This window comes from Eptesicus fuscus, chromosome 5 (genome assembly GCF_027574615.1).
Source record: "Eptesicus fuscus isolate TK198812 chromosome 5, DD_ASM_mEF_20220401, whole genome shotgun sequence".
NCBI lineage: Eukaryota > Metazoa > Chordata > Mammalia > Chiroptera > Vespertilionidae > Eptesicus > Eptesicus fuscus.
The window spans coordinates 33,323,105-33,338,483 of NC_072477.1; the positions used below are offsets into that span (position 1 = coordinate 33,323,105).

Sequence of the window (15,379 nt, forward strand, 5' to 3'; positions counted from 1 at the left end):
GCCTCCGGATGTGATACACTAAGGACATGACATTAGTTCTGTGGTGATTCTGCCAGAATTGTGTAATATGAAACTAATAATGAGAATACACTGGACAATAGCAAATTGAGGAATATTCTCAGAATAACTAGCCTCTACTCAAAAGTGGCAACATCATTAAAGATGCAGGCAGGCTGAGGAACTGTCCCATAATGAGGAAACTAAAGGAACACAACAACTGAGTGCCATGTACGATCCTAGGCTGGACCTTGGAGTGGGAAAAAGAGCTATGGGGTAATTGATAAAATTTGAATGTGGACTTAGATTAGGTAACTGTATTTTATAGATACTATATTTCCTGATTGTAATAATTGTACTGTGGTTATGTAAGAAAACATCCTTGCTCTCAGGAAATACACATTGAAGTATTCCGAGGTAAAGAAGCACAATGTTTCCAATGTATTCTCAGATTGTTCAGGAAAAAAATACACACACACACACACACACACACACACACACACACACGCACCACAGAGCTATTCTGGACTTGGAACAGAAATTGACAACACTTTGTATTGTCTCCCTCTGGGAGAGGCTAGTGCATTATGTGAGGCAGGTGCATTTTGGAGAGTATATGAATGAAAAGGATGTGGATGTTGGGAAACCAACCAGATGAATTATTTCAGGCAGTTGCCATAAATTGTTGCCCATCTTTGACTCCCTCTTCCTAATGGTCCTCTGATTTCCTCTGGGAAATCTTTTATAAAGCAATATGTATAGTCTTGGTGCTTCACTAAATTTTGGTGTCTGCCCCACTATGAAGCAAAAAAGGATAGACCCTTCCTCAAATGACCTTGGTTTCTACCCATTTCCAAGCCTGGTTTTCCAGCCTTCCTATTCGTCTGTGAGCTTTTAATGGCCTTTCTATAAATTTCACTTTTTGCTTAAGTCATGGAGAGTCAGGAGCTATTGCCTGGAAAGGAAGGACATAACGGATCCACCTGCTGTGTGGCAGGCACAGTGCTAGGTGTTTTGTAAACATTGTCTCACCAACTCTCAAAACCACCTACCAGCCTCAGGGTGAAGACAGGCATATGAAGGCTAATTGCTGGTAGCAAGAACCGCAGAACCCATGGGGAGCATAAGTGTTGTTATTACTGTAGGAATTAGGGTGGCTCTTCACCAGCCAGGCAACAGGAAGGGGAAGAAGCAGTTTGCAAGCATTCCGTCTCCAACCTGTGTGTCCAGTGTCAGGTGAGGCAGGGGAAAAAAAAAAAGGAATAGCTCAATCCATCGTCATAAATAAAGCTGGTAATCTTTTCAACAAATGGTGCTGGGAAAACTGTGTAGCCACACACGAAAGAATAAAGTTGGACCCTTACCTTATACCATATTCCAAAATTAACGGGGAAAAAAAAAAAGAAGGATCAGGGGTGGGTGGAGAAGGATCCCCACCAAGATCCCAGGTGAGGCTCTTGCCCCGCCCTGGCCACCAGTACCCACCCAGCCAGCCTGGCTCAGCCATGATTAAGGCCATGCTCATCTTCAACAACCACAAGAAGCTGGGGCTCTCCAAGTTCTACAGGCCTTCCAGTGAAGAAACACAGCGAATCATCAGGGAGACATTCCATTTGGTATCCAAGAGAGATGCACATGTTTGTAATTTCCTAGGAGGAGGATTATTAATTGGAGCTAACAACAAACTGATTTGCAGACATTATGCAGTGTTACATTTTGTCTTCTGTGTGGATTCTTCAGAAAGTGAACTTGGCATTTTAGATCTAATTCAAGTATTTGTGGAAACATTAGACAGTGTTTGGAAATGTCTATGAACCGGGTTTAATTTTCCATGTAAGCAAGGTTCACAATATTCTTGCAGAAATAGTGATGGGGGACTAACATGAATGAGACCAACATGAATGAGATTGTTACACAAATTGATGCACAAAATAAACTGGAGAAATCTGAGGCTGGCTTAGCGGAGGCTCTAGCCCATGCTGTATTAGCAGTAAAGAATGTGAATCTTCCTGAGATCCCCAGAAATATTAACACTGGTGACATCAGTATAAAAGCACCAAAACTGCCTTCTTTTAAATAAAACAATTTAAAAGGCTTAAATTGTAAAACCCAGGGGAGGGGGGGGAAGTCACCTAAGTGCAGTTGTTTGTCAAAAATAGAGGAGAGTCTTAACTTTTGCTCTTGGATTTAAGTCAAGGTACTGTATATAAATTGTGTAAAATTAGTATGGCAGCTGAATGTTGTTTTTCTTGCACAGTAATCTTGAAGAAATTGAGTAGTTCTAGTGTGATTTTTTTTTTTTTTTTAAGATATTTTAGAAAAAGGATGGGAGAGAAAAACATCGATCAATACGAGAGAGAAACATTGATGGGTTGCCTTCCACACTCACCCCAACCAGGGATCAAACCCCACAATCTGGGCATGTGCCCTGACCAGGAATTGAACCCGCCACCTTTTGGTGTACAGGACACTCCAACCAATTGATCCACACTAGCTAGGGACAGTATGATTTTTTTCTTTCTTTTCTAAACTGCATTCCTATCCCCACCTAAGGCATGCCTCCATGTATTGGCGACAACTATTTCGAAGAGTGTTGGAAACATTTCTTTAAATTATGTACGACCCAAAATGTTGGTGTTTTGTATGGATGACAAGTGCAGCATTACTTAATTCTTTCTATTACTTGTCCCTACTTAAAGAACCAATTATGTATTGCATGAAAACATTATGACCTTTTCCTTAGTTTAAATAAACCCAAGGTAGCAGCAAAAATGCAGAGACAAGGAAAGAGATCACAATAAAAATAAAAAATAAAAATAAAAAATAAACCCAAGGTAACTGGACTTCTAAAGCACCTTTCTATTTGTCTGATTATCTACTTTGTCAATAAATTTTTTTTACAGCCCTCTGACTCAACAAAGTAAACAATAGTATATTATATCACTGCTAAAAAAATAATAAATGGACCAAAGACCTAAATTTAAGAGCTATATAACCTTCAGAATAAAACATGGCTAAAAATCTTCATGACCCTGGATTAAGCAATGATTTTTTAGGTATGACACCAAAAGCTCAGGCAATAAAAGAAAAAAAATTGGACTTCACCAAAATTAAAAACTTTTGTGCATCAAAAGACACTAGAGTAACAATCCACAGAGTAAAAGAACAATTCACAGAATGGGAAAAAAAAAATTTGCAAATCACCTATCTGATAAGGTATTAATATTTAGAATATTTAAAACTCCTATAACTCAACACACCAAAAACAACAACAAAACACCCAAACAACCCTACCACAAAATGGGCAAGAACCTAGACATTTCTCCAAAGATGCATAAATAGCCAAAAAGCACATGAAAAAAATGCTCAACATCACTAGTCATCAAGGAAATGCAAATGAAAACCACAGTGAGAGACCACTGCACACTGATTATTCAAACAGAAAATAAGTATTAGTGAGGCTGTGGAGAAACTGGAACCCTCATGCATTGTTGGTGGGAATGTAAAATGGAGCAGCCACTGTGGAAAACAGTCTGGCAGTTCCTTAATAAGTTGAACATAGAATTAAAATATCACCCAGCAATTCCACTCTGAGATATACACTATATACCCAAAAGAATTGAAAACAGGGATTCAAACTTATAAACACCCACATTCATAGCAGCATTATTCACAATAGCTAAAACCCAAATGTCTATCAATGAGTAAGTGGATAAACAAACTAGTTTATCATGGGAATAATATTCAGTCATAAAAAAGGAATGAAATTCCTATACATCTATAACATGGATATAACTTGAAAACATTATGCTAAGTGAAAGAAATTAGACACAAAAGGACAAATAGTGTATGATTTCACTTATATGAAATATCTAGAATAGGCAAATTCCTAGAGATAGAAAGAACAGCAGTTGCCAAGGGCTGAGGGGAGGGGAGAATGGCGAGTTATTGCCTAATAAAAGATACAGAGTTTCTGTTTGGAGGAGAGGTTCCATGGTGTAATGGTTAGCACTCTGGACTCTGAATCCAGAGTTTCTGTTTGGGATAATAAAAATGCTCTGGAAATAGGTAGTGGTGATGATTAAACAACATTGTGAATATACTTAATGCCACTACATTTTATGCTTAAAATTATAAATTTCATTATGTATTTTTATAATTAGAATTATGTCAAAAGGTAATAAAGCTGGTGAGATCTTCCCTAAGAAATTAATTAGGGTGGTTAATGTTAATCAAAGATGTTTGAAAAAAATAGTTTTTTTCCCCAGCTTGAGAATTTTTACAGGTTATTTTAAATCATGCTGGGAAATAAATCCAGTACATTTTAATTAATATTCAACGTATACAATAATCCATATTTTCAGATTTTCTATTTGATTTGTCTTTTCCTCACTCCACCAGAAAATGAGTAGAAAGACTGACATCAAATTTGGGTGGGGGGGGGGTTTAAGGTAGTCGAACTTAAATTATAGGCTCTGTGGCAAACATAAAATTCTCTTTAGTGCCCCAGAAGCACCTCAAAGAGATAAGTATCATTATCTAGAGAGGATGAGGTAATCACGTTTCTGCTGGTGTGTGAAAGCAGACAGCAAACAGTTTCCACGTGAACTGTCTACTAGTCTCAAAGGCAGAAACACCAATTGCAGTTGTGGATGGCAGTGGAGAAGACTCTGAAAGGGGCAGCTTTCCTATTTCAGGGTTAGTGACGGCAGGGTTTATTTATTAATATTAATAATTCTCCCCTGCAATGTGGGGCAGGGCAGCTGGAGCAGCAGGAAGATGAAATGTCCTGTGAGTGAGCAGAGCCCACACTGTTGGGTTTTGCTTTTGCTTTTTATTCCCACTATATTCACAGAATTTCTACTCCGAAGAATCACATGTACTAAGAAGAAAATATGTTGTTTTACCTCATGTCCTAGCCACAACTGTATAGGTTACTGCTTTAGAGTGGAAGGAAGCAGAGCACTGTGGATGGAGAGAAGCTTTCTGATTAAAACAAAAGGTGTTGTAATGTTTACATCCAAATCATATTCACAATGAATAGGCTTGGGTAATAGCTTTAGAAGCTAAAAATATGCACTTAATGATACACTTTAAGATAGGCACTTCAGAAATAAATTGCTAATAAACTGAAGACTATGTTTAAAATTATGAAATACACTGCCCATTGTTTAAAACTTGGAATATGATGAACTATCAAATACCTGACTGCTTTTAGCTCTAACCTCACCTCCTGAATGCTAATGTTTCTTCGTTTTGGCTTGGAGGGTGGTGGTGGCAGAGGAGCAGCAGCAACAGTGGAGCTAGAGCAAACAGGAAACCTCAAACAGCTTTTCATGTGGTCCCCGCCCCTCTGCTCACATGCACTTGCCTTAAAGTGCACAGTTCAAATTAGAACACAGCTCCTAGCTCCTGCTGGCCAGGTGCTAGCCAGGCAGCCCAGTGGGGCTCACTGAGGTTATGAAGAATGTCTTCTACGTGGACCCACAGGTCTGCCAGACCACTGCCGAGGCTCTATACAGCCCACATCTCTTCCTGAGGCCCCAAACACTCCATCTGGGTGGGGGACATAACACATTTTTCTGACTGGACAATCAGCCCAAATTACATCAAGACTGTTAGGTTTGGGGCAGCACTGCACTGGGTGGAAAACAAATTCATGTATTATTGAAATGGCACTGCACTTGAGAGTAAAGCTGATTTGAGATAAGCAATAACATTAACGTAAGAAACCTCGGACATAAACAGCAGGCTTTCTTAGGGATGTACCTCTCAGTCCCCTTAGGAGGTCAGTGTGTGTGAAGTTCCTGCTAAGACCAACATCCTCACTGGCCTCACTGCCTTCCCTACTCAGCCATCCTATTTCTTGTAATCTCTTCCTACTTAGCTCTCTGCCTATGCAAACTTACCCTTGCCCTAAACGCCAGGTGCTCTACTTCAGCCGTCGCCAACCTTTTGGACCTCATGGACCACCAGTGGCCCACGGATCACCGGTTGGCGACCATGGCTCCAAAGGTTTCCTTAAACCAGCGGTTGCCAACCTTTCGAGTTCACGGACCACCAGTCTACTTCATCCCCAAAGATGCAGGAACACTGACCTCTTTCTAAGAATGAGTACTTACAATGAGACGATCCCTTATGGTCCTAGTCTCTCTGCTATTGGAATTGTTCAAGTAAGACTGTCTCCTAGCGTGTACATAACACCAATCTCATTTTCTGCAGGCGCATACAGCCATTGAATGCATATTAGGCTGTCATGGTTCACAAGTATTCCTTTCTGTTCCTTATAAGTCCCTCTTGAAGTTAGATGTGACTTTGGCCAAAGACACAATCCAGGTAGAGGTAACAGCTAAATCAAGTGCCTGTAAGACCCTGGGGTTTGAGTGAAACAGGACAGCCAGTTCTGGGGACAGCCAGGCAGGAGACCTGTGTGGGTAAAGCAGACTGAAGTGAATCCAAGAGGTCACAGGGATCAGATCATATAGGGGCTTTGTAGTCCACTGTAAGGACTTTGGCTTTTACTGAGTGAAATGGGAGCCATCACAGGCATTTGAACAGAGGCTGTTAGGAGGCGCAGACGATGATGCAGGCATTCGAAGGGGCTGGAGAGGGAGGAGAGAACGGACTTTCCATGGTTATCTTCCAACCTAATCTTTTCTGCTGAAGGATTTAAAAAAAATTCCCCAGATCATTTTATCTTGCTGGCAGGTAGCAGGTTGAAGACCAGAGAACAAAACTGATAATAAAAGGGAAATCTGCAATCCATATCTTAAACCTAATTTTAACTGCTTTGCTAATCAAACATACAAGTGAGAGTTGACAACTGAAATTAGACGATCTCCCCCTTCCCCTACTACTTTGAGGGAGAACAGAGACTTGACTAACCTACCAACCAGTGATGCAGACTGACTGCTATAAAACCTAACGATTTATAGGGCCTAAACTGATTAATTCCATTTGAATATCAGAAAAATAGAATTTTCTTTACTTAAACCTCCTCTTTTTGTCCTTAGTATTTATCTTCCTTTCTTCCCCTCCTCCAGTCTCTTTTCCTCTTACTTCCTTGTCAAAAAAAGAAAAATGCCAACTTCACTAAATTTCAAGTAAAAAGTCTAAGATAATCAGATTCTAAAATTAAAAAGTACAATTATTTTTACATAAAGTATTCAAATTTTTATACCTGAACCTGTTATTTGAATGTGTTTGACTTTTTCAGTCCAAGAAAACTAAAATATCAAGAGTTTAAATAGATTTAGAGAATAAACTACATGATCTTAAAAATTTGCCATAACTTGGTCCGTGTTGCTCAATGGTTAAGCATTGACCTATGAACTAGGTCACAATTTGATTCCTGGTCAGGGACTGCAGGCTCAATCCCCAGTAGGGGGTGTGCAGGAGGCAGCTGACCAATGATTCTCTCATCAACTGATGTTTCTATCTTTCTCTCCCTCTCCCTTCCTCTCTGAAATCAATAATATGCCAAATCTATCTGATCGTGAAGCAGGCAAAACTCTCTGAAGGTCAAGTTGAACCAGTAACACTAGTGACAGGGATTGCGGAGTTGGAAAGGGTATTTCTTATAGCCATATTGTCATGTTGCAAAAAATCAGCATAAAGTACATGGCAAATCCTTATGATATTTAAGGATGCAGAATCCAATGTCCACAGACTTTTCTGAAAAAAATATTCACAAAGGCCCTAAAGCAGAATGTAGTCTAGGAACTTATGTATTTAAAACAAAACCAAAGGAAAAGAACAGGCAAGCATTCTGATTTCAGACATAAAATATTAAGAAAGGAGGAGACCAAGCAGCCTCTTTATGAGATCTAGGCACAGAAGCACTTTCATTTCCCTTATTAAATGCTAAGGCCTCTCTCTCTTTTTATTTTATGAAGGATCATTGCAGCAAAGAGTCTGTCAAAATACATCAAGAAAGGCAGACAGTTGTAAAAGTTGAATTTATAACAGTTACATGAGACTTTTATTTGTCTAACATGACAAGTTTCAAAAAGCCAATTCCCATGTGCTTCTACTACATCCAATCACTAGAAAATTTTAGTTGTTTTGTTAGGAATGTTCTGGAGATGTTTAGTTTTAAAAAACCTTTCAGTTTTGTTAGTAAGCAGTTAAAATATCAATGGCTAAAATAAGAATAATTCTGCTTTTATAATGGCATATAGTAAATCTTTGTTTTCTTCATTAACATAATCAAATTACACATTCAAGTCTGTTATACTGAGAATTTAGAAGACAAACAATCCTGGAATGGTTTCAGTATGCTGACGTAAGGTACACTTACAACTCCTTTGACCTAGAACAGTCACAATTCTTCTAGCAAACCCTTTGATTTTTAAATACTAGACAATTTTAGTCAACAGTTACCAAAACAAATAGCAAAATATAATACAAAAAAGATCTTTAAGAAGGACACAGCATGGCTGCAATCTAAGCCAGAGTTTGTCACCTATAACAAAGTTAGAGCCCTTAACAAAGATTGCACTTAAATAGTTCAGAGACTTCAGTGAGGATCCTTTGGGTCCATACATCTCAACACCTTTAATAAAATATTTGAAAGTTCTACATTCACCTCACTTAATTATATAATTCAAAATAAACATTAAAATCATTTTCCCATCTTATCTTTGTTTTATTATAATCCTGCCTGAACACTAAATTCAGTATTATTTTCTTTCCAGGTTACTGCTGATGTAACATTTCTCATACCAATGTCTGAACAGAAGTTGAACATCTATGAAAAATTGGACAATTAGTAATTTAAAATATGTATTTGATATTGTCTGTTTTATCAAACTTCGTATTTGCAAATTTGTTCAAACATATATGGCTTTTCTTTAAACCTGTTATCTAGTTCAAAGGATTGTTGCAGATAAGCTGCCAGGTGGCATGGGAGAATTAATCAGCTGGGCACTCAGAGGATATTCAGAAAAGTAGCCTTTATTTGCAGATGCACTAGTGCCGTGACTCAGGGGAGTCAGTCTCCAAATCCTGAGGGATGAATATGGACGAAGCTTTCACTTTATACCTTTTAGTTTCTTTGTCCCTCAAATATGGATCAGGCTTCTGGACTTTCCGCGGGCTTTGCAGCCCTCCGTGAGTTAAAATAGGGCAAGTGAGATTACACTCAGAGGCCTGTCTGGTGCCAGCGCTGCCAACCCCCTCAGGGGCTGTATATGGTTCATGGTTTATGGTCTCTGTAAAATGGGAGTATTCCGGAAAACAGGTTCTGCAAGGCAGGACAGGCATCACAGGTAGGAATGGAGCTTATTGGCAAGCAAGAGTGTGCGTCAGAATGCAGGTTACTGACACAGATTCAGATAGCTAGGCGTCCCCCCCAAAAAAAGAAATGTCTTATTTTCTCCTTCAGGATCAATTCTAAGGAGACATGATTAAATTGAAATATAAATGGGAAGTACTGACTTGTAATCTGATCATTGAAGAACCAATTTCAGGAACTGGTAAATCGATCCAAATAAAACTGCCATTTTGGTAGGTGGTCAAATATTGGAAATTTCATTGGCTTGAATTAACACCTGGGAAAGATTTTGGGTAGTTACCAGGAAAGTTATAGGGAAAGTGCTTTGGTCTGAAGACCCAAGCCTGGACCTAAACTATAGCAGAGAATAGACGACACACGTAGTGTGTTTAGCAAATCCATTATTTAGGTAACAACACAGCTATTCACATGAAACACATGAACTAATAAAAAGCTTTTTAGAAACTCTGAATCATTTTAATAAGGTATCAGGACAAATAAATATAACTCTCATGTACACAACAAGAAGTAGCAGAGCACATGTTTTGTGGCAAGTAAACGAAAGTCCTATGGAGGGCACACAAGCCAAGGTTTTCTGGGGTAATTAATCTACAAACAGACTTTTTAACTGGAACAGAAATTTCTGTGATTTGATGAAAATTTCAGTATGAGCTATTAAGCAGTAACAAGGGGAAAAAAGAAACATGAGTACCCCAGTATTAGTTTCTCAGTGCAGTAAGTAATCAAGTAGGGGGGGAAATAACTGAAATGAATGTTTTACTAAAAACAAACAAATCTAGCTTCAACTTTCAAATGAAAAACTAAAACACAAGGATACACCTTGGCAAGTGAACAGATATTAGCTACATATAGCCAAGTAAATACTTATTTGCCTCAATTTTACTTACTTTTAAAGACTTTGGTTAGGAGGCCTCATTATTGTGCTTTCATTAAAAATTTTACAACAAACAAAATAAGTTCTTGCAGTCACCGAAGTTCACTTACATCACCAATTCAACTTACTCTAAAGTCCCTCTAATTTAATTGTATAAGCCTCTAAGTCACACTTTTAGACAAGAAAAAACAGAGGTAATACAACCACTTAACATAATCAGCAGAGGAAATAAGCATCCTAAAACACACCCACACCCACGCGTGCATCCATACACACATATACATGTCTACTATGAAGTGGGCTGCAACCCAAGTCAGAGTTTACACCAGGGATACCATATGGGGAAGTTATACTCCTAATTCCCAATCTCAACTCTTCAAGGGAATAAGAAAAATATATACCACCTATAAGAAGACAACGGGAATGATCTTGCCAAAGGAAGTACCTTTGGCTTTATTTCTGGAATGTGTTCATTGAAAATCATCATCAATCCAAACTTACTGGCTTTCATTATTCTTCCTTAAATCAAGAAGAAATAGGTGCAGTTCAAACAGTGACTATCAGATCCACTGTTTTATATCAAATTAACCAATTTCAATTTTTAAAAAAAATATTTTATTGATTTTTTACAGAGAGGAAGGGAGAGGGATAGAGAGTTAGAAACATCGATGAGAGAGAAGCATCAATCAGCTGCCTCCTGCACACCCCCCCACTGGGGATGTGCCTGCAACCAAGGTACATGTCCTTGCCCGGAATCGAACCTCATACCCTTCAGAGCCAAACCAGCTAGGTCACCAATTTCAATTTTTAAAAAATTTCTTAACGTCTCCTAATAACTAATTAAAAAATGTCCAGCCCTAGCTGGTTTGCTCAGTGGATAGAGTGTTTGCCTGCAGACTACAGGGTCCCAGGTTTGATTCTGGTCAAGGGCACATGCCCGGGTTGCAGGCTCGGTCTCCAGTGGGGGACATGCAGGAAGCAGCCCATCAGTGATTCTCTCTCATCATTGATGTTTCTGTCTCCCTCTCCCTCTACCTTCCTCTCTGAAATCAATAAATATATATATGTAAAGGAAGTCCAGGTTTCTTTTCTAGCCAGAACAAAAATGCTGCTTTCAATATCAATCATAAATACACACACATTGTGCAATTGCCTGTTTACTTAGTTTTTATGATATTTAAGGATGCAGTTTTGCAAACTAGAGATTATTTCTACTTTTCATCTCACATATAACTTGCAACCATTCAAAGGCTGAATGAAATTTATCCAATGGACTTGAAAACAAAAGTAGAACTGAATTCACTTCTTTCCCTTGGAACAGGAAATGGTACATAATACAAAATATACATTTATGGAAGCTCATTAAAAGTTTGGATCACATAAACTGCAAAGAGTTGATGAGTAACTGTAGAGAATTTTGTTATACACTGTGTTTAGGAAAAATATTTCTGCAGTTGTATTAGTTTTTTTACAAGTACAGATTTAAAAATTCTATATATTATACAACATGCTTTTAATATGTATATGGTCTCTCCACTCATAACACTTATACAAATTAAGAGAAATCATTTCAAGAGTGAAACTAAGCAGAAAAGGACATATTACTACAAACAAGTTATTTTCCTACCGGTATGCTGTTGACTTAGTTAGAGCTAACCAGCTAAGACAATGAGTGGTTTTGTTTCAAAAGTCCCACAAATGGAGTAAATAAGCTGTAACTAAACATCCAATTTTGGCAACAAATGGAACAGCTAATGATTTTTTTCACGGTAGTTATATTTTAGTAGAAATCTCAATTAATCCTGTATATTGGTAGCTGCATGTTAACATTCTGTATCAGTAAGTAAGTATCTAATTCTTTGGAATCTGAAGTGAATTAAACATTTAATGAATTCTAACACTAGGAAGCTCAAAATCTGAGTGAGATCTGACTTAGTTAAATATGTTGTTTGTGAATATATTGCATCTGCACCATGAAGGTCAGAAACATTCCAGAAACACTCAATATCTGTTTTAACTCTTTCCTGTTGACTTTCAAAGTGGCAAAATCATAGAATAATGTTATCCTCTGAAACTATCCTCATACTAGTTTTTCACCTTTAATAAATCTCCATTTCCTCAAAACACAACCTTTAAAAAGCATATTTTAATTCCAGCCTAGGCCCACATCTACCTCCTCTATTTTTCAAAAAGTGAAACAATTCCTTAAGAGTCAAATTATTTTGATGCCCTTGAAATATTTCTTATGGCTTTGTAGGAAAAGAGCTGATGCTCTATTGTGCTATTGTATGGGATCTTAAGCAGGGGTCCCTAAACCACGCAATATTGTATACTTTGTGGAGTTATGTAAGGAAGTCCCTAGGATTCACCAGTCTCAAAGGGCCTATAACCCTAAAAGATTAAGAACAACTGTTATAGTGAATTTATGCTTATACCTAAACCTAATCATTACCCAATCTCCTACAAAAATCTAACTTCAGATAGTACCATACAAATGCAAACGTTATTAAATATCTTTTACTGGGTCAGGAGTACTGTGTAAAAAGAAAGGAAAAACTAAATTTTTCTAAACGTTTAGTTCAATGACAAAGCTATTTGTAAAAAACTGGGTTTGGAGCAATGAAAAGAACTGAAAGTTGGGTTTTGTGGTGAAGAACCATTGCATTCATTTTTCTCAGTAGTTTTTATGTTGAAGGAACAGTAGTTTTTATTATTTCCCTTGGTGGAAAAATCATATTATCTGAAGAAGCAAAGTTGGTTCTTGCAGGTTTACTTAATGCAACAGTTTTTAATACATAGCTGGGTCCAAGGAAGACCTTCCTATGACTTTAAAAATAATTGAGTAATCCTCCTCTTTTATCCTCACTGGCATATCCCCACTCCTCCATCTCCCAAGTTTTCTTATTTTTGGCCATTTTACATACTATTAGTTGGTGAGGTAATACATTAAGTTTTCTTGCTCAAAAAAAGGAATTGGCCAGTTTCCATCTGAAAAAAGAGAAAACACCAAGAGGCTAGTACAGGAAATGAAGCAACATTTCATGCAGAATAAGTGGAAAAAAAAAAAAAAAGTCACTTTGTTATTATATCAATTTAACACCCCCCCCCCCCCCCCACCATCTATTAAAAGTATAAGTTTCCAACTACAACTTCAATACAGTTGAGTTTTTCTAATTGGCACACTCCTACCTGCTGGTAATATAATTAGAAAAATATGAGATCAGAAGCCACGAGTTTAATATATAAAGCAGGTAAAAGAGAAATAATCTGTGTTGTGGTGAATAAAAGTGGAAATGTTCATTTGACAATGAAGTGGAGCCTAATGCTTCTCATCATTTCTGCATACAGCATTCTATCAGTAATAACTAACACTTAACTGACACATTATTCTGATTAACAAAATAAAGTATTAAAATCATAACATTTAGAAAATGTATTCTTAAAAATTTCAAGCATATTCTCAAGTAATGTTTAATTTAAAACAAATACAATCCAAAACTCATGGCACATTATTGAAAGAAATAAAGTAAAATTAGGCTTCTAAAATTTTAAGCTATAAAGAAGTCTTCCTAAATCCTAAAAACAAATACACCCACAAGAAAACCCTTACTAATGAAAAGACTAGATGACTCAATTAAAAAATGGTCACCTCACCAGCAGGATCTGCAAGCAAAAGTATATGAAACTCTTTAAAGTTCCTTAAACCTCAGATGAGTGACATTTATATCCTGAAATATTTACATAATATTTTCTAATACCAAATCCTAACATAAAACTGTACAAATAGCAACCAAAATATTAAAAGGCTTAAACCTTTCACTCAAACTTTATGAATTAAAAGCATATACATCATGAAATTCAAAATTAAAACAACAAAAGAGAAAACCCTTAACCAATTTAATCATTTCTTTCAGAAGTCACAAACTGAATTCCCATATGAATTTGTCCAATAAAAATAGGCAGTGAAATTATTTTTAAAAATTAAAACACATAGTAATCATTTAGCTAAAATTGGATATTAGCACTGGCAGTATGTTTTCAAGTAAAGAACAGAGTTTTACTTAAATAAGATAAATTTAGCTAAATATATATATTTTAGCTAAAGTTTCAAAATCAACCAAAATTTCCAGGGTTTCAGAATGCTATGAAATCCATTATCCTTTTCTCTGACTTGCTGCTCTCAGCAGGAGAGTAAAGGCTATCTGTTCAAGGCAGTCAAGCATACTGAATAGACTTGAATTTCATCAGTCCAACCTTATTCCTATGCTTAGCAAAATTTTCTTTTGAATGAGATTTTTAACTTTGTGGAGAAAATAAACAGATTTTTAAGTGACAAAGGAAGTACAAATCAGCTGTTTAGGGTAGAGACCTGTGTGTTCAGGAAATTATCTGGCAGACAGTAGGTGGACAATAACTTTTTTTTTTGATGAGTGACCCAGTTTTATTAACATATCTACTCAAATGTAAACTCCTTGAGGGCAAGGACCTATTTATTCAATTCTTTATAGTACAAGATGTTTTGCCTAGCACAGTATTTTGCAGATAACTACTCAAGACATTTTGTGGAAAAGCTGAGTTATTAATTGGTCAATGGGATGATCATTAAAAGTACTGCTAGAATTCAGAGCATCTGAATTACATAACTTATTCTTTGACCCAAATTGGTTATTAAGTTAGTTTTTCAAAAAAACTAAGTGGCGGAAGCAGTACACTCATTGCATAGTACTCTAGAAGCAAGTTATGCTTTATAAAAAAAATTTGTTTCAAATAGTTCAAAGCTGAGTAAGAAAAATACCTCTAGGATTTTCAAAAGTTAACACTAATATTAAGAACTGCTTTTGTTATCTGTAAAAGTATAGTCCCTAAGAAAGTAGAAATTAAGAGTTTACCTTGCTAAAACAATAAGAGATCAGTGAAATTCTTTAATGTTAGGGTAACAAGAGTCTGCTATACAAAATGGATCTCCCACAAAAAGCAGCAAAGTGGGTTCATACTATTAAAACATTTAAGCGAAAGCACATGTTGAATAGTATATTATCATCACACATGAACTTTTTCCCTCCAAAGAAAATAACATACAACACATCAAACAAATTTTGAGGCATTGCCCTGAGATGCTAATTAGCACACAAAAGGGGGTGGGAGGTCAAGAATTTAAGTGGTACAAAAATGAAGTGCACAACAGAGGTGCAAAAGTGCCTTTTAAAAGTGTG

The 15,379-nt window shown here is 36.9% G+C and overlaps 1 pseudogene; it reads left to right on the top strand.

Annotated features, from left to right (window-relative positions):
• The first annotated feature begins 1,502 nt into the window (after window positions 1-1,502).
• On the top strand, window positions 1,503-2,077 carry LOC103283683 (AP-3 complex subunit sigma-1-like; annotated as a pseudogene).
• The last annotated feature ends 13,302 nt before the right edge of the window (window positions 2,078-15,379 follow it).